General features: G+C 33.3%; 1 pseudogene; it reads left to right on the plus strand.

The window, feature by feature from the left end:
* The first annotated feature begins 1,485 nt into the window (after positions 1-1,485).
* On the plus strand, positions 1,486-16,521 carry LOC100805798 (triacylglycerol lipase OBL1-like; annotated as a pseudogene).
* The last annotated feature ends 226 nt before the right edge of the window (positions 16,522-16,747 follow it).

Genomic DNA, 16,747 nt, shown 5'->3' on the forward strand with positions numbered 1-16,747 from the left:
TTACAAAGCTGTAATCGATTACCAGTGTTTTAAAACGTTAATATTTTCAAAATTCAAAATGAAGAGTCACATTTGTTGATGTGTAATCGATTACACCTTAATGGTAATCGATTACCAGTGAATGTTTCCAAAAATTCATTTCCAAAAGTCACAATTCTTCAAGTGACTTGTTTCTGAAGATTCTTTCAAAAGTCATAACTTTTTAAGTAATTAGTTTTAAAGGAATTGCCAAGAGTTACAAGTTTTGACTTGAGTCATCAAGAAATTATAAATATGTGACCTTGGCATGAAACATATTCATTCATCTCAATCATCTCTTTCAATCAATCTTTCAATATTTTCTTTCATCTCTTTCAACATATTTTTTCTGATTCATCTTCTCTTCATCTTTCTAAAAGTTTTTGTTCAAAACTTTCTCTTTCGAGAAAAGTTCTTTGTTCAAAAACTTGTGCTATTCATCTTTTTTATTCTCTTCTCCCTTTGCCAAAAAGAATTCGACAAGGACTAACCGCCTGAATTCTTTTTGTGTCTTTCTTCTCCTTTTTCCAAAAGAACAAAGGACTAACAGCCTGAATTCTTTTGTGTCTCCCTTCTCCCTTTTCAAAGAATTCAAAATGACATAGTTTGAGAATTCTTTTGATTCTTCCCTTTCCCTTAAACAAAATATTTCAAAGGACTAACTGCCTGAGATATCTTTTGTTTCCCCTTCACAAAGTTTCAAAGGACTAACCGCCTGAGAACTTTGTCTTAACACATTGGAGGGTACATCCTTTATGGTATAAGTAGGGGGTACATCTACTTGGGTTGTTGTAACTGAGAACAAGAGAGGATACATCTCTTGTGGACCAGTTCAAGTGGAGGGTACATCCACTTGGTTGTTCAAAGAGAAAAAGGGAGGGTACATCCCTTGTCGATCTTTGCTTGTAAAGGCTTTTACAAGGTTGAAAAGAAATCTCAAGGATCACAGGTCGCTTGGGGACTGGATGTAGGCACGGGTTGTTGCCGAACCAGTATAAAACTCTTATGTTTGTCTTCTTCTTCCCTACACTCTTTAATTTCCGTTGTGCACTTTAATTATCGCTTTTACTTTTGGTTAAGTTTCTATTTCTGTTCTTTACTTTCTTAACATTATAGTAAAAGCCTAATTGAATATAGTAACATTAAGAATGATAGATTTTTAATTAGTAAAGGTTCTTTAATAATTAATTCAACCCCCTCTTCTTAATTATTCCGAGGCCACTTGATCCAACGACATTAACATCAATTTCAGTCAAAAACCGATGTTAACTTATACGTTAACATCGGTTACATGTTAATTTTTATGTTAACATTGGTTTTTAACATAAACTGATGTTAACGTATAAGTTAACATCGATTTTTTAAAAAACCGATGTTAATATACATAAACAAAAAACAGATGTTAACTTATACGTTAACATTGTTGTTGTAGGTTTGGGGGAATCCCAAGTTGATGACTTAGGTTTGATGGTAGTAATATGGGTCGATGACCCTTCTTTCTTTGGTTTCTGGGTGGATGACCCAGTCTGGGTAGGTGACCCAGAAGATGCCGAAGAACCTTTTTTGATAGTTGGCTCTAGTAGAGCCAACTTGAATCCTTTTCCGGAACTCCGACCTCCCCTTAGGGAGGTTCCTGTTGCCTTAGGAGGCATCACCACTTTTCTGTAAGAATTCACGGGTAAGGTAGTCAGGTAGAGAGTTTTAAGTGCCTTTGATATATTATCAAAATCAAAGACACTTAAAATTGCTTGCCATCTTGCAAAAATATGTTTTGAGGCAAGGTTTTTAACATCTTTTTGTAAAATATCTTTGGCTGATTTACAATTAACTTGGATAAAAAAAAATTTGATTTAGTAAATCTGATTGAAATTTGAAAATGCACAAAACAATTGCTAAAACTTCTTGTTTGACAGTTGAATATTTTAGTTGTGCAGAATTCCAATGCTTTGATGTATATGAAATGACATGTTCTTGGCTATGAATTCTTTGTTTGAGTATGCCACCATAACCTATGTCGGATGCATCAGTTTCAACAATTTTGAATGCCTGTGGGATAGGAAGATACAAACATTTTATAGATTGGACTTTGAGTTTGATATCTTTGACTATTTGAGTATGGAGGTCAGACAAGGAAGGCGGATTAGCCTATCATGCAATGGTTTGACAATGTTGTTTAAATATGGGACAAATTATCCTACATAATTTAGACAACTAAGAAATCGTTGTAACTGGGTCTTGTCAAAAATTTGGTTGGGGAATTTGCTGGCGAATTCTATTGACCTGTCTATTGGAATGATTGTGCCTTGATATATGTTGTGACCAAGGAACCTAATTCGGGTTTGAAAAAGATTGATTTTTGATTTGGAGACTGCCAGACCATTTTGTTTGATGATATGAATGAAGGTCTATAGATGTTTGAAGTGTTGATCAATGTTTTGAGAAAAGATTAGAGCATCATCTATGTAGACAATGACGAATTTTGAATAAGGATTGAAAATGTCATTCATGATTTTTTGAAATTATGAAGGGACATTCTTCAGATCGAATGACATTACATTCCACTCATATTGCTCGAAAGGTACAGTGAAGGCTGTTTTGTACCTATCCGATTCTTGGATCTGAATTTTCCAAAATTCAGATTTCATATCAAATTTGGAAAATATTTTTGCAGAATTTAATCTGTTGAGTAAATCTTTTTTATTTGGGATAGGATGCCTAATCCATTGTAAGGCTTCATTTAATGGTTTATAGTTTATGACTAATCGAGGTGTACCCCATTCAAGCTCAGCCTATTTATTAACATAGAAAGCAACAACGAGACCATGGGCTTTTGCTCTTTCTAATTAGGCCTTTGTCAAGCAAATCCTTGATTTCTTTTTGACAATATTGGAGGAGTTCTTCATTCATTTGAATTGGCCTAACTTTTGTGGGAATTTGTTTTTCCCTGAAGTCTTTCTCATAAGGAAGATTGACAATGTTTTTTTTATATTCCAAAATGCATATGACAAATCAGAGCAGATAGTTGATTCAATATGATGTAATAAAGATTGAATTTTTTCTTTTATTTGGGATTTTTCCAATTGTATTTGGATGTTATTAAAAGATACTTCTTCTTTTAAGAAGTTGATTTGGTTAATTTTTTTTTCTATAAGATTTATGTTTCTAGAGATTGGTTTAGTAGAAAAATTAAATGTAATCTTTCTGCCAAAATAAGTTGTAGTTATTCCTTCTTTAGACATTTGAAGAGGAAACAAAGCTCTAATGAAGGGAGTACCTAGGATTACTTCGTTCTTAAGATTTTTTACCAGAAGAAAGTTTGTATTAATCCTAAGGCCTTGGTTTTCAATAATTGAGTTAGATAACTTATAGTTAATCTTTAATTTTGATCCATTTGTTGTACTCAGTTTTTCTGAAGTTTTTTCAAAGAATTTTGTAGGAATTAATCATTCTAAAATACAATTTGAATAAGCCCCTGTGTCAAATAGGGCCATCGTATCTAAGAAAAAATCATTAATAATGATTTTAATGTTTATGTAAAACTTTTGGATTTTAATCTTGTTGATTAATCCCATAAACATTTCGTCTTCCAAATTTTCATTTTCACTTTCTATATCCTTTTCCGTATTTTCAAAATCACTGTTTTCTTCAAGCTGAGAAAGAATGATTTGATGAATTTTTTGTTGTTAACGAAGTTCTTTAGCTTCTCTTTTTAAATTATTAATCTCTGTTTAGAGATCCTAAATTGTTGTTGGTTTTGCTGAAGTATTTTCTAATCTTTTGAATATGGGACTAACATCAAATTTATTATTTGTAATAAAATCTTTTTGTCTGGGTTTGGTTTCTAAGGTTTTCTTTAATTTTTCCAGAAAAACCTTCTTTTCCTGGGGATCTGGTATGGAATTGATTGCCTCAAACAAGAGATCTTGTTCTCTTGTTAAAGTGTTGATTTGCCTTTCATTATCATCATTTGTAGATGATAGTTGGTCATCTTGTTGAATTATGTTGAGGTTTTCATCGGAAAGTATGGAGGATGAAGTTTCTGTTTCGTCCTCCAAAGTTTCTATGAGAAAATTATTAATATGCTCTTCAATGGCTGATTCTATTGGTTAAGGTTTCTTAATTTTTTCTTTAACCTACAGTATTTGCTAATGTGGCCTTGTTTTCCACAGTTGTAGCATGTTATTTTGGACTTTAATTTTGGCTTAGGAGTTTCCATTTCTTTACTAGTTAAGGGTTTGTGGGAGTATCTTCTTCTTGGAAATCTCTTTTTGTGGACAGTTTTATTTTCATGGGATTCTTTCCTAAAAGTTTTTTTTTCTTTTATTTTGGACAAGCTGATAGTCCAAATTGTTCGCAGAAAGATCCTAAATCCTTCTTTGTTTGGGCTTTCTCTTTGGCTAATTGTCTTTGAATTTTGTCATCTTGACAGATTTTCAGGGCCACTTTCTGGACATAAGAAATTAATTGACCGTAACTTAAACTCTCATATGGAATGTCTCCATTAAGAGACTGGCTACGGATTTTGTCTCTAACCTTATCTCCTAATGATCTTGGAAGACCAGCTAGAAATTTTTCTTTCCAGAACGGTTGTTGACTATCTTCTCTGATGTAGACTCTAGTTAGGAAGGTATCTCTATACCACCTAAAATCTGCTAAAGTTCTACACTTAAGATTGGATAATAATTCTGCAGACCTATCTTTCCAAAGTGACGGGTCTCCAATAAAATTTGAGCTATTGTAAAAATGAGGGTATTAACAGCATCAGGAATCTCCTTATTGTCGTCATTAGTAATGACTTTTCCATTGAGATCCATTTTGACTGCGCTGTAAATTTTTTACTTTTCATCATTAGTGAGATAATTATCCCACCAACCTTTCAATTGTCCGGAATATCCTGCTACTAAGATATCAATAATGGTTTCTTCCGAACACTCATGGGATGTTTGGTAGGTTGTGGCTACCATGGTCATGTGTTGGAGTGTATTCATGATATTGTACTCCTTTTGGGCATCTATATTCCCCTCGTAAATGTTATTTGCACTAAAACTTTTGAAACTACTTTCACCTCTTTTTTCTAATAGAAGGACAAGGGCAGTCGGTCATTGATAATATAATTTGGAGGGTGTTTTCCAATGTTAGGAATTTATTGGATTTATGTTTTTTATATACTGATCCTACCTCAGTTGTGTTTGTTGGATCAAGTGGCCTCAGAATAATTAAGAAGGGGGGGTTGAATTAATTATTCCTAAACCTTTACTAATTAAAAATTTACTCTTCTAAGGATTTTACTATGTTGTTAAGAGAATAAGGAGTAGAAGAGAAACTTAACCAAAAGTAAAAGCGGAAATTAAAATGCACAGTAGAAAGTAAAAGAGTAGGGAAGAAGGAGACAAACACACAAGAGTTTTTATACTAGTTCGGCAACAACTCGTGCCTACATCCAGTCCCCAAGCGACCTGCGGTCCTTGAGATTTCTTTCAACCTTGTAAAAATCCTTTTACAGGCAAAGATCCACAAGGGATGTACCCTCCCTTGTTCTCTTTGAACCTAGTGGATGTACCCTCCACTAGAACTGATCCACAAGAGATGTACCCTCTCTTGTTCTCAGTCAACAACCCAAGTAGACGTACCCTCTACTTGTACCACAAAGGATGTACCCTCCAATGTGTTAAGGCAAAGATCTCAAGCGGTTAAACCTTTGATACTTTGTGAATGGAGATACAAAAGAATTCTCAGGCGGTTAGTCCTTTGAAAACTTTTGTATAAGGGAAAGGGAAGATTCAAAAGAATTCTTAGACTGTGTCGTTTTGAATTCTTTTGACAAGGGAGAAAGGAGACACAAAAGAATTCAGGCAGTTAGTCCTTTGTTCTTTTGGAAAAGGGAGAAGAGAGACACAAAAAGAATTCAGACGGTTAGTCCTTGGCGAATTCTTTTTGGCAAAGGGAGAAGAGATGAAAAAGAATGAATAGCACAAGTTTTCAAGGTTTAGAAAACCAGAAAACTTTGGAAAGCTTTTGGCACAAAGAAGAAGAAGAAGTTCAAAGAGATTCAAGGCTTGTAAAGGATTGTATAAGATTAATTGGATTGATATAAAATGCAAAACAAAGCCTTGCTTTTATAGACTCTTTATTTAGAAGAGTTATGACTTTTAGAAAAACTTAAAACCAATTTGAAAAAGTCAAAAACCATTTGAAGAGTTACATCTTTTGATTTATTCAGAAACAATCACTAGTAATCGATTACCAAATCAGTGTAATCGATTACACAAGGCTTTTATGTGAAAGGATGTGACTCTTCACATTTGAATTTGAATTTCAACGTTCAAAGGCACTGGTAATCGATTACCAAAACATTGTAATCGATTACAACTTTTTTGAAATCAATTGGAACGTTGTAAATTCATCTGAAAACTTTTTCAAATTCATTTTGCTACTGGTAATCGATTACAACAATCTGGTAATCGATTACCAGAGAGTAAAAACTCTTTGGTAAACATGTTTTGAGAAAAATCCATGTGCTACTCAGTTTTTGAAAAAAGCATTTCCTACTTATTTTGATTAAGTCTTCTCTTGATTCTTGAATCTTGATCTCAATTCTTGGAAGCTTGATCCTTGAATCTTGAAGTGTTCTTGATTCTATCTTGAACATCTTGAACTCATTCTTTCTTGAGTCTATCTTTCTTGAACTCATTCTTTGATTGACCTTTGAGCTTTTTGTCGTCACCTTTGTTATCATCAAAACATCTTTGAATCATTCTTGATTTATCATGAATATTTTCTTCTACAATCTCCCCCTTTTTGATGATGACAACTTCTGAAATCAAGAAACAGACACACACACACTTTTTCCTAGTCGATCACTCACATAAATTTCCATTCTCCCCCTTTGTTTTTGAATTTATGCTTCTCTTAAAATTAAGTTGATTACTCATGTTAGTTCTTGATTTAATCCCTATTTCTCTCCCCCTTTGGCATCAACAAAAAGCCAAAGTGCGTAAAAAATTTGAGGCATACACATATAACTAAGCATCCATACAACATTCATGGAAAAATATCAACCAAATCATGAAGCAAGAACCATGAAGCAACAATCATGAATAGATTAACTATAAAATCCACATAGTCAAATAACATACTTAATATTTGTTCAAACATACCATGCAAATAAGGAAATAGTAAATTGTTCAAATATCATAATAATATAGCCAAAATACAAGGCTGGAAATCAAAGTACTAATAATATAACATAATAGAAAACTAAGATGATGGTGGCGGCGGTGGTGGTCGATCAAAGCTTGAACGTATGTAAGACACATCTTCTTCAACCTTGGTGATTCTTGACTCCATTTCATTAAAGTGCATGTCTACTTGTAGTTCCAAAGTGTCAAACCTTTCACCAACAAAGGTTTGAAGACCATCAAACCTGTCCAAAATCTTTGAAAGAAGAGATGAATCTTCTTCATCATGTCCTTCTTCACCAACATGTCGAGCACCCTTCTTTACCCAAGAGCCATCATGTTCTTTTTGATAACCAAAGGATGCTATGACTGAAGCGCCTATAAAGAAGGATCTCTTGATTGAAACATAGGGTTCAAAATCAAGAGGGATGTTGAAGTGTTGAAGGAAAAGGGTAACAAGATGAGGATAAGGCAATGGAGCATTCAATCGCAATGCCTTATGCATGCGATATCTAACAAGATGTGCCCAATCAATTTGTAAACCTTTATGAAAGGCCCACATAACAATGAGATCTTCTTTAGAAACCTGAGCAAGGTTTGAAGATCTCGAAAGCAAAATGCGAACAATTAGGTAATGGAGGATGCGGCTATCAAAAGCCAATGAACCAAGTAGCCTTCTGGTCATATCCGCTTGGTTGGTGCAAACCAACTGGCGGGCATCATGTACAGAGAAATCAAACTTCCAATCATCAATTAGTGCACCTTCAAATGGTACACCTTCGCTTGGCAATTGGGTTAAATCATAGAATAGGAACTGGTCAATGACCATCTTAATCCCATAAACTTCAGACATTAGGGTGCCTTCATGGATTTCTAAATTAGAATAAAAGGCTTTGACTAGATCATAATAAACAAGTAATTTCAGAGACATGAATGGAATAAGATTGGAGTTTTCAAATGCTTGAAAGCATTCAAAACTCTCATTTGAGAAGAAATCTATATCTATGAATTTTGGGTCTATAATGGAACGAGAGGAAAAGAGGTTTGTGTACCGTATACGTTGTTCCTCTGATGAAAACAATGATCCAGAGGGAATGGAGGAAGGAATTGGTGTTTCTTGTGACCCGGAATGCCGTTGACTCCGACTCGAAGTGCCCTTTCGCTTCTTCGATGGTTCTGCCATTTGAAGAGATTTTTTGAGATTTCAATCGGTTCAAATGAAAGAGAGTGGAAAAAGAAGAAGTTTGGGCTTTGTGGGGAGTGATTTGGACAAAAATTGAGTGAGATATGGCTGGAAGAAAATTTGGGGGCAAGGATTTTCGAGAGAGAGAAGAGTTGCAGGTTTCAGAATTTGAAATCTAAATATATAGTTGGAGGGACGTGTTGTAATCGATTACACAAATATGGTAATCGATTACCAGAGATCAACATTGCCATAAATAACTGCTTGTAATCGATTACACTATTATGGTAATCGATTACCAGAGGTTATTTTAGCCAGAAAACAAAAACCAAAAGGCTTTCTAGGAGAAAAGAAATTTTGAGTGTTTATCAAAATATTTTTTAAAGAAAAAATACTTTATGAATAATTCTTAATCAATTATTTCACATATCATATCATGCAAAAACATTAAAGTATGTAGATAAATAATTATATCACAACAATCAAACATAAGTATGAAGAATATTGATTTTATTCAAATATATGAATGAATATTTCATGCAAATAAGATGAAATCAATCAAGAACACATACTCATAATTTCAAACAATCAAAACAAACAAATGAAAAATTGTTAGTCATCATAATCAAATTGTTTGAATAAAAATTTCAACTTAAGGGAAATTTTAATAAGAGAATGGTTTTGATATTACCTTCTTCAAGATTGAAGTGTCTAGATCTTCAAAGATGAGGATCATACTTTTTCTCCTTGTTTTTCATTCTTGAGAGATGTTCTCATCACTTTCATAATCCTTGGTTAAAAGATTTATCTCCTTTTCTGAACCATCGGATGAATCATTGTCATCCCATGCAATGTAGGCTTTCTTAGTTCTTCTTTCATCAAACCTTTTCTTTTTCGCTTTTCTCATGCCACTCTTCATTTGAAGGACAATTGGCCTTGATGTGACCAATTTGGTTGCATTTGTAACACCTATGAACTTGAGAATCATCTTGTGATTTTCTTCCATTATTGAAGTTCTGACGCCTGTCAATTCTTCTTTTCTTGATGAATTTCTGAAATTTCTTAACAAAGAAAGAAAAATCTTCTTCATCATCTGAATCTCCTTCTTCGTTTTCTTCTTGCATTGATGATGAGGCTTTAAGGGCTATACTTCTCTTTTTTTTGTCATTTTATTTATTTTGATTAAGTCGTTGAAGTTCCATCTCGTGTTCCTGCAATTTACCAAATAAAGTGGCAAGAGACATGGAAGAGAGGTCTTTACTTTCAGAAATAGCAGTTACCTTGGGCTGCCATTCCCTACTTAAACATCTTAAAACTTTATTAATCAAATCTTTATTAGGAAAGATTTTTCCTAGAGAGGCAAGGTGGTTTACTATATGTGTAAATCTTTTTTGCAAACTATGGATATTTTCATTAGGGTTTATCCTAAATAATTCATATTCATGGGTAAGGGTATTGATTCTAGACCTTTTTACATTAGTGGTTCCTTCATGGGTTAATTGGAGAGTATCCCACATCTCCTTGGCATTAGTACAATTTGACACTCTAAAGTACTCATCTATTCCTAGGGCTGAAGTGATGATGTTTTTGGCTTTGATATCATACTGGATTCTTCTCCTATCTTCTTCTATCCACTTATCTCTAGGTTTTTGGGTTGTAGTGCTTGTGCTTACATCTACTATACTGGGTATGTTTGGTCCTATTTCTATGGCTTCAATGAATATCTGCATATGGGTTTTCCAATAATGGTAACCCTCACCATTGAAAATGGGTGGTCTATGAATGGAATTTCCTTCAAGAAACAAGGGATTTGAAGAGGCCATGAATCTTGAAGTTGTTAGACTTTCTACAAGATACCTGCTCTGATACCACTTGTTGGATCAAGTGGCCTCAGAATAATTAAGAAGGGGGGGTTGAATTAATTATTCCTAAACCTTTACTAATTAAAAATTTACTCTTTTAAGGCTTTTACTATGTTGTTAAGAGAATAAGGAGTAGAATAGAAACTTAACCAAAAGTAAAAGCGGAAATTAAAATGCACAGCGGAAAGTAAAAGAGTAAGGATGAAGGAGACAAACACACAAGAGTTTTTATACTGGTTCGGCAACAACCCGTGCCTACATCCAGTCCCCAAGTGACCTGCGGCCTTTGAGATTTCTTTCAACCTTGTAAAAATCCTTTTACAAGGAAAGATTCACAAGAGATGTACCCTCCCTTTTTCTCTTTGAACCTAGTGGATGTACCCTCCACTAGGACTGATCCACAAGAGATGTACCCTCTCTTGTTCTCAGTCAACAACCCAAGTAGATGTACCCTCTACTTGTACCACAAAGGATGTACCCTCTAATGTGTTAAGACGAAGATCTCAGGCGGTTAAACCTTTGATACTTGCTGAATGGGAATACAAAAGAATTCTCAGGTGGTTAGTTCTTTGAAAACTTTTGTATAAGGGAAAGGAAAGAATCAAAAGAATTCTCAGACTGTGCCGTTTTGAATTCTTTGACAAGGGAGAAGGGAGATACAAAAGAATTCAGGCGGTTAGTCCTTTGTTCTTTTGGGAAAGGGAGAAGAGAGACACAAAAAGAATTCAGATGGTTAGTCCTTGGCGAATTCTTTTTGTCAAAGGGTTATGAAAAAGAATGAATAGCACAAGTTTTCAAGGTTTAGAAAACCAGAAAACTTTGGAAAGCTTTTGGCACAAAGAAGAAGAATAAGTTCAAAGAGATTCAAGGCTTGTAAAGGATTGTATAAGATTAATTGGATTGATATAAAATGCAAAACAAAGCCTTGCTTTTATAGACTCTTCATTTAGAAGAGTTATGGCTTTTAGAAAAACTTAAAACCAATTTGAAAAAGTCAAAAACCATTTGAAGAGTTACATCTTTTGATTTATTCAGAAACAATCACTAGTAATCGATTACCAAATCAGTGTAATCGATTACACAAGGCTTTTATGTGAAAGGATGTGACTCTTCACATTTGAATTTGAATTTCAACGTTCAAAGACACTGGTAATCGATTACCAAAACATTGTAATCAATTACAGCTTTTTTGAAATCAATTGGAACGTTGTAAATTCATCTGAAAACTTTTTCAAATTCATTTTGCTACTGGTGATCGATTACAACAATCTGGTAATCGATTACCAGAGAGTAAAACTCTTTGGTAAACATGTTTTAAGAAAAATCCATGTGCTACTCAGTTTTTGAAAAAACCTTTTCATACTTATCTTGATTAAGTCTTCTCTTGATTCTTGAATCTTGAATCTTGAGTCTTGAATCTTGATCTTGATTCTTGGATGCTTGATCCTTGAATCTTGAAGTGTTCTTGATTCTATCTTGAACATCTTGAACTCATTCTTTCTTGATTCTATCTTTCTTGAACTCATTCTTTGATTGACCTTTGAGCTTTTTGTCATCACCTTTGTTATCATCAAGACATCTTTGAATCATTCTTGATTCATCATGAAGCTTTGCTTCTACAGCGTTTTTTGAGTTTTGGTCACTATTTTCATTAATAACATTAATTAATTTGGAGGTACTTCTTGTCACCATTCTCGATGTTCCTTCCGAAGGTTGGGGAGTTTCGGGGATGACTATAAGTAAACTATCAAGCTTGTTCAATAATTCACTATTGTTTTCACCCACTCCTTCTATAAGAGACTTGTTCTTTCTTAGTTCCCTAATCTTCTGTTTAGCTTTGTCGCTAATTTTGAAAGGTATGAATAAGGGTTTTTCTATGGGGATGTTTGATTGAGATTCTTCAGGAGATTTTTGTTTGGAAATTTTCTTTGTTATGATAGACTCTCCTAAAACTTGCAAATATTTGTTGGTATAATTTGTCTGTTCCATTAGGCTTTTTGATATCTTTGGAAGTTACTTCTTCGTTGATATCTTTTGTCCTAAAGGGACTGGCCATGACAGGTTTATCATTACTGTCTTTGATCTTTGGCAGTTGATATTGTGTTGTGAGAGGTAATTCCGATTGGATTCACTCACCATCCTTGATCTGCCAATTGGTAATTACATTTGTTGTTGGATTACCTATGATATCTTGTTTCCACGGGTAATCTATATCCTCTTTAATGGTATAAGCATGAAACCAATCAAAGAAAAGGATGTTAATTTTGACTCTTTTGAAAAATTCATAAAACTTTTCTTGGATTTGTTATCTGTTTGAACCCTTAAAATGTTGAAAAAACCATCTCCTTTGAGGCTGATTCTCCGGAAAATAAAAGTCTTTTCTAAGGGTTTCCTTATCAATGCTAAATTTTTCAGATAACATCATAAGGTTCATGCATAGAGGAGTAAGTTGGAGATTGGATCGACTTTTGGTCGTCCTCTTGTTCTTGGTTGTATGTTGTTCTAGGTATACTAGAAGTGGTATCTAAACCTTGGAGGTTTACAGTAGGGAACTGGTTGTGTGACTTAGATCTGGTTAATCCTACTGGGATTGAACGGGTTCTCACCGAGAAAGACCTTCTTGCCGATTCATATTCAGACCTAGAGGCTTCTATCCTTGATGAGAAAGAATTTCTCCTGTTAAAGGTTATTTCTACCTTACCAGAGTTGTCTTGTTTAATTTGTTCTATAGTTGGAGTGGGTCGGGGAACAGACGATGTGGCCTTGTCCATGATCCATTTTTCAGGAAGAGTTACCTCATCCCATTTTATTGTTCTTGGGAGAGAAACATTGGCCTTTGTCATATCAGTGATAAACAAAGTTGTCTTTTTTTTGTAGTTTTAATAGGACTCTTGACGCACAAGTGTTAATGACTTTGTACTAAATCCTATAGATTAAGGCCACCAGAATTGATCCTTCTTTTATGTCAAGGCCATGAAAGTGGATATTTAAGAACAAAGAGTCAAGAATGTTTTTGTCCATCAGACTCACTGTTTTGTTTGGGTAACAATTGAAGTATATCAGACCTTGTCTTAGGCTTGTTTCTACTGTTCCTATCAAGGAATCTTCAAATTTGTTATGCCCAATGTCTCTAAGGCACATTAATACCGCTGCATCTATGCCCATATCAATTAAGGGCTTGATGACTACTTGTACACATCTTATGTGTAGATATTTATATTTACGACTATGTTCATAAATTGAATTTTTTGAAAGTAAATGAAATTCTTTCCCTATATCTTGTCATAGAGGAATATTATTTTCTACATTTTTAATTATGTAATCAAAATTATATTTGTCTTTAATTGTCTCAGGAATATATAGTGTATCCTGAGGGATTTTTGGGATATTTCAGTCATCCATGTTTTGGTTTATATCTTTGAATTGGACCTCCTCATCAAAGAGATTGTGTTTGGGGGCGACTTTGTGGGTTTGATTTTTTTGCTCGTTGAGCAAATTGGTTTTTTTTGGGGGAATTCATTAAGGATGAAGATGAAGATGAGTTAGATCTGAAGGATATATGGGAGAAAGAACGTAAAAGATGAGACATATTTAATTCATCCTCCTCCGGTATCTTTACCTTTATGTGGTTCCATATATATATATATATATATATATATATATATATATATATATATATATATATATTCCTAAACTTACAATTTTGGCATTTAGAATGATCACATTAGGTTTGAACGTATAATCTCATGTATACTATATAATAATCTCTTACCATAGTCTAATCCTAATGGATAGACTTGCAAATTAAATGCTTTTAAATATGAACAAATTACCCTTAGGTTAAAGGAACACTAGCACTTAAAAAAAAAGACACCTAGCATGTTTTTTTTATACTAATTATTATTATTAAATAATTAACTGCAATTGATGTTGACTTTTTAAATTGTGTGGATCATCTTATTTCTTATATAATAAGTCTCGTAATTAATTTAAGGTTAAATTATTTTTTATCCATCTTTTTATTTAATTGGTTCAATTTAATTCCTTTATTAATAAAAAATATAATTTGTTCTCTTAATTTTTAAAATCGCCTCCATTTTACCTTTTCCATCTAATAGACCTTAACGACCTTAGCAAATTGGACAAATGCCATTGGAATGCTTTGCATTTTCTTCAACGATGTTGCGGTCAATTAGATGAAAAGGACATTGTTAACACAATTTTGAAATTTAAGAGACCAAATTGAAGGCAATAACTTAACCTTAATTAATAATAAAGATTATATTCGTATACACTGAAATTTGACTTTCTTAATCAGAGTATCAAGAAAAGACAACAACTCAAGTCTTGATTGCCTTGTATAAGCATGAGGATCGCCATACATATGTTGTAGCCTTCAGAGGAACAGAACCCTTTGAAGCTGATGCATGGTGCACCGATCTTGACATATCATGGTATGGTATTCCTGGCGTTGGAAGAATGCATGGTGGCTTTATGAAAGCCTTAGGGCTCCAGAAGAATGTTGGATGGCCAAAGGAAATTGAACGTGATGAGAATCTTCCCCCCTTAGCCTACTATATACGTTATTAGGGACATTCTAAGGAAAGATTTGAGTGAAAATAACAAAGCAAAGTTTATAGTGACAGGGCATAGTATGGGAGGAGCACTTGGAATCCTCTTTGGGACGATATTGTGTTTGCACAATGAGACATTGTTGTTGGAGAGGTTGGAAGGGATCTACACCTTTGGGCAACCAAGACTTGGGGATGAAGCATATACAAATTATTTGAGACAAAAATTTAAGGGACATCATGTCAGGTATTGTAGGTTTGTTTATTGTAATGACCTTGTTCCGAGGTTGCCCTATGATGACAAGGAAATGATGTTCAAGCACTTTGGGACATGTCTTTTCTTTAATAGACACTATGAATTTGAGGTAAGCCGTATGATGATATATATATATAACCATAGTTAATTGAAAAATAAGATGAATATCATGATTAATTAGTATAATACAAAATATAATAGTAGTAATGTTTCATTCGAAACAAAAGAAAGTAGTTTCCCAATAAATTATAAAAGAATAGGGCAAATTATCTTTTTAATTCCTAGAAGTGTTTGACACTAATCATCTTAGTTCCTTAAACTAAAAAATTAAAAACATACGAGTCTTTAGAATTGTAATATGGCTATCATGTGTTAGTCTAAAGTTGTACGTGTACACAATGTGTGACTTAAGCTATAAAACTAACATATATGGAGGGTTTTAACATGATAATGAGTAGTTAATTTAAAATCTAGATCAAACAACATACAAGTTTAAAGATTTATTTGCAATTTTCTTAGTTTTAGGGTTTTTACAACAGGGGTCCATACTATATGACCATATTTAACATTTTTAGGGATAAAAAGATTATTTATCAAAAAGAATTCTATGATGATTTGCTTGACCCAATTCCTAAATGAACATTGACTTTTAATATAAATACTATCCTTGTGTGTTCGGTTAAAGTTACCTTAGAAAAACTATATTGTGTGCATCTATATATAGTCATTAGATGGTAAATATGTATTTTATTTAATCATAATTATTCGACAAGGAGATCATGGATATTTTACTGGAATAATACTAAATACATAAACTATCTTCATAATTTTATACTTAATTGCAAACATGATTTCCTTTTTAAAGTTACAAAACTCTAAACACGACCATAGCTAAAACTTAAAATAAAGTCTCAGGTGTTAAGCAATGTGCGACTGTGTGCATGTGCAGCTGTGTGATTAATTGCAACTATATTCCATTTTTATTAAAAAGCTTTTTTCTTTTACGTTGTTTTTCTTTTCTATATTTCACTAACTTAATCACCCGTTTTCTTAAACAATTAAAAGAATTTCATAACACAAAATATTTGAATAACTTTAATTTATAATTTTTGTTTCCAGATAAAAAACTGATTGCATAAAAACCTAATATTTAATTTATAGGTATTGGGAATATTCTTTTATATTTTATTTTATGCAGGTTCTTGAAGAACAATGGAATAAGAACTACTTCTCACTCTGGTGTGTGATACCCATGCCATACAATGCAATTTTAGAAATAATATGGAGCTTCATTATTGCCCGCCAAAGCGGACCTTACTACAGAGAAGGATGGTTTCTCTTTGCTTTCCGGACTATAGGCTTAATAATACCCGGGGTACCGGCTCATGGTCCCCAAGATTACCTTAATTCCACTCTTTTAGGAAAGATTGAAAAACACTTCAAAGCAGAGTGATGCACGTGCATGAAGATGTATCAATGTTTTAAAATTCGAATCTGAACTCCAAACAAAAAGACTATATGTCACGGTTTAATTGAGTGCAGGTTTAAATGAGTGATAGCAAAATTTATTTTGAAGTAATGTGATTTATTTTTAGATGTTTCATTATAAAAGTAAGTTGAGTAAAATTTTGTTTAAATTTTTTTAATTTAACATACAAGTTATTTAAAGTTGTTTTAAC

Source organism: Glycine max, chromosome 5 (assembly GCF_000004515.6).
Source record: "Glycine max cultivar Williams 82 chromosome 5, Glycine_max_v4.0, whole genome shotgun sequence".
In the NCBI taxonomy this organism is placed as follows: domain Eukaryota; kingdom Viridiplantae; phylum Streptophyta; class Magnoliopsida; order Fabales; family Fabaceae; genus Glycine; species Glycine max.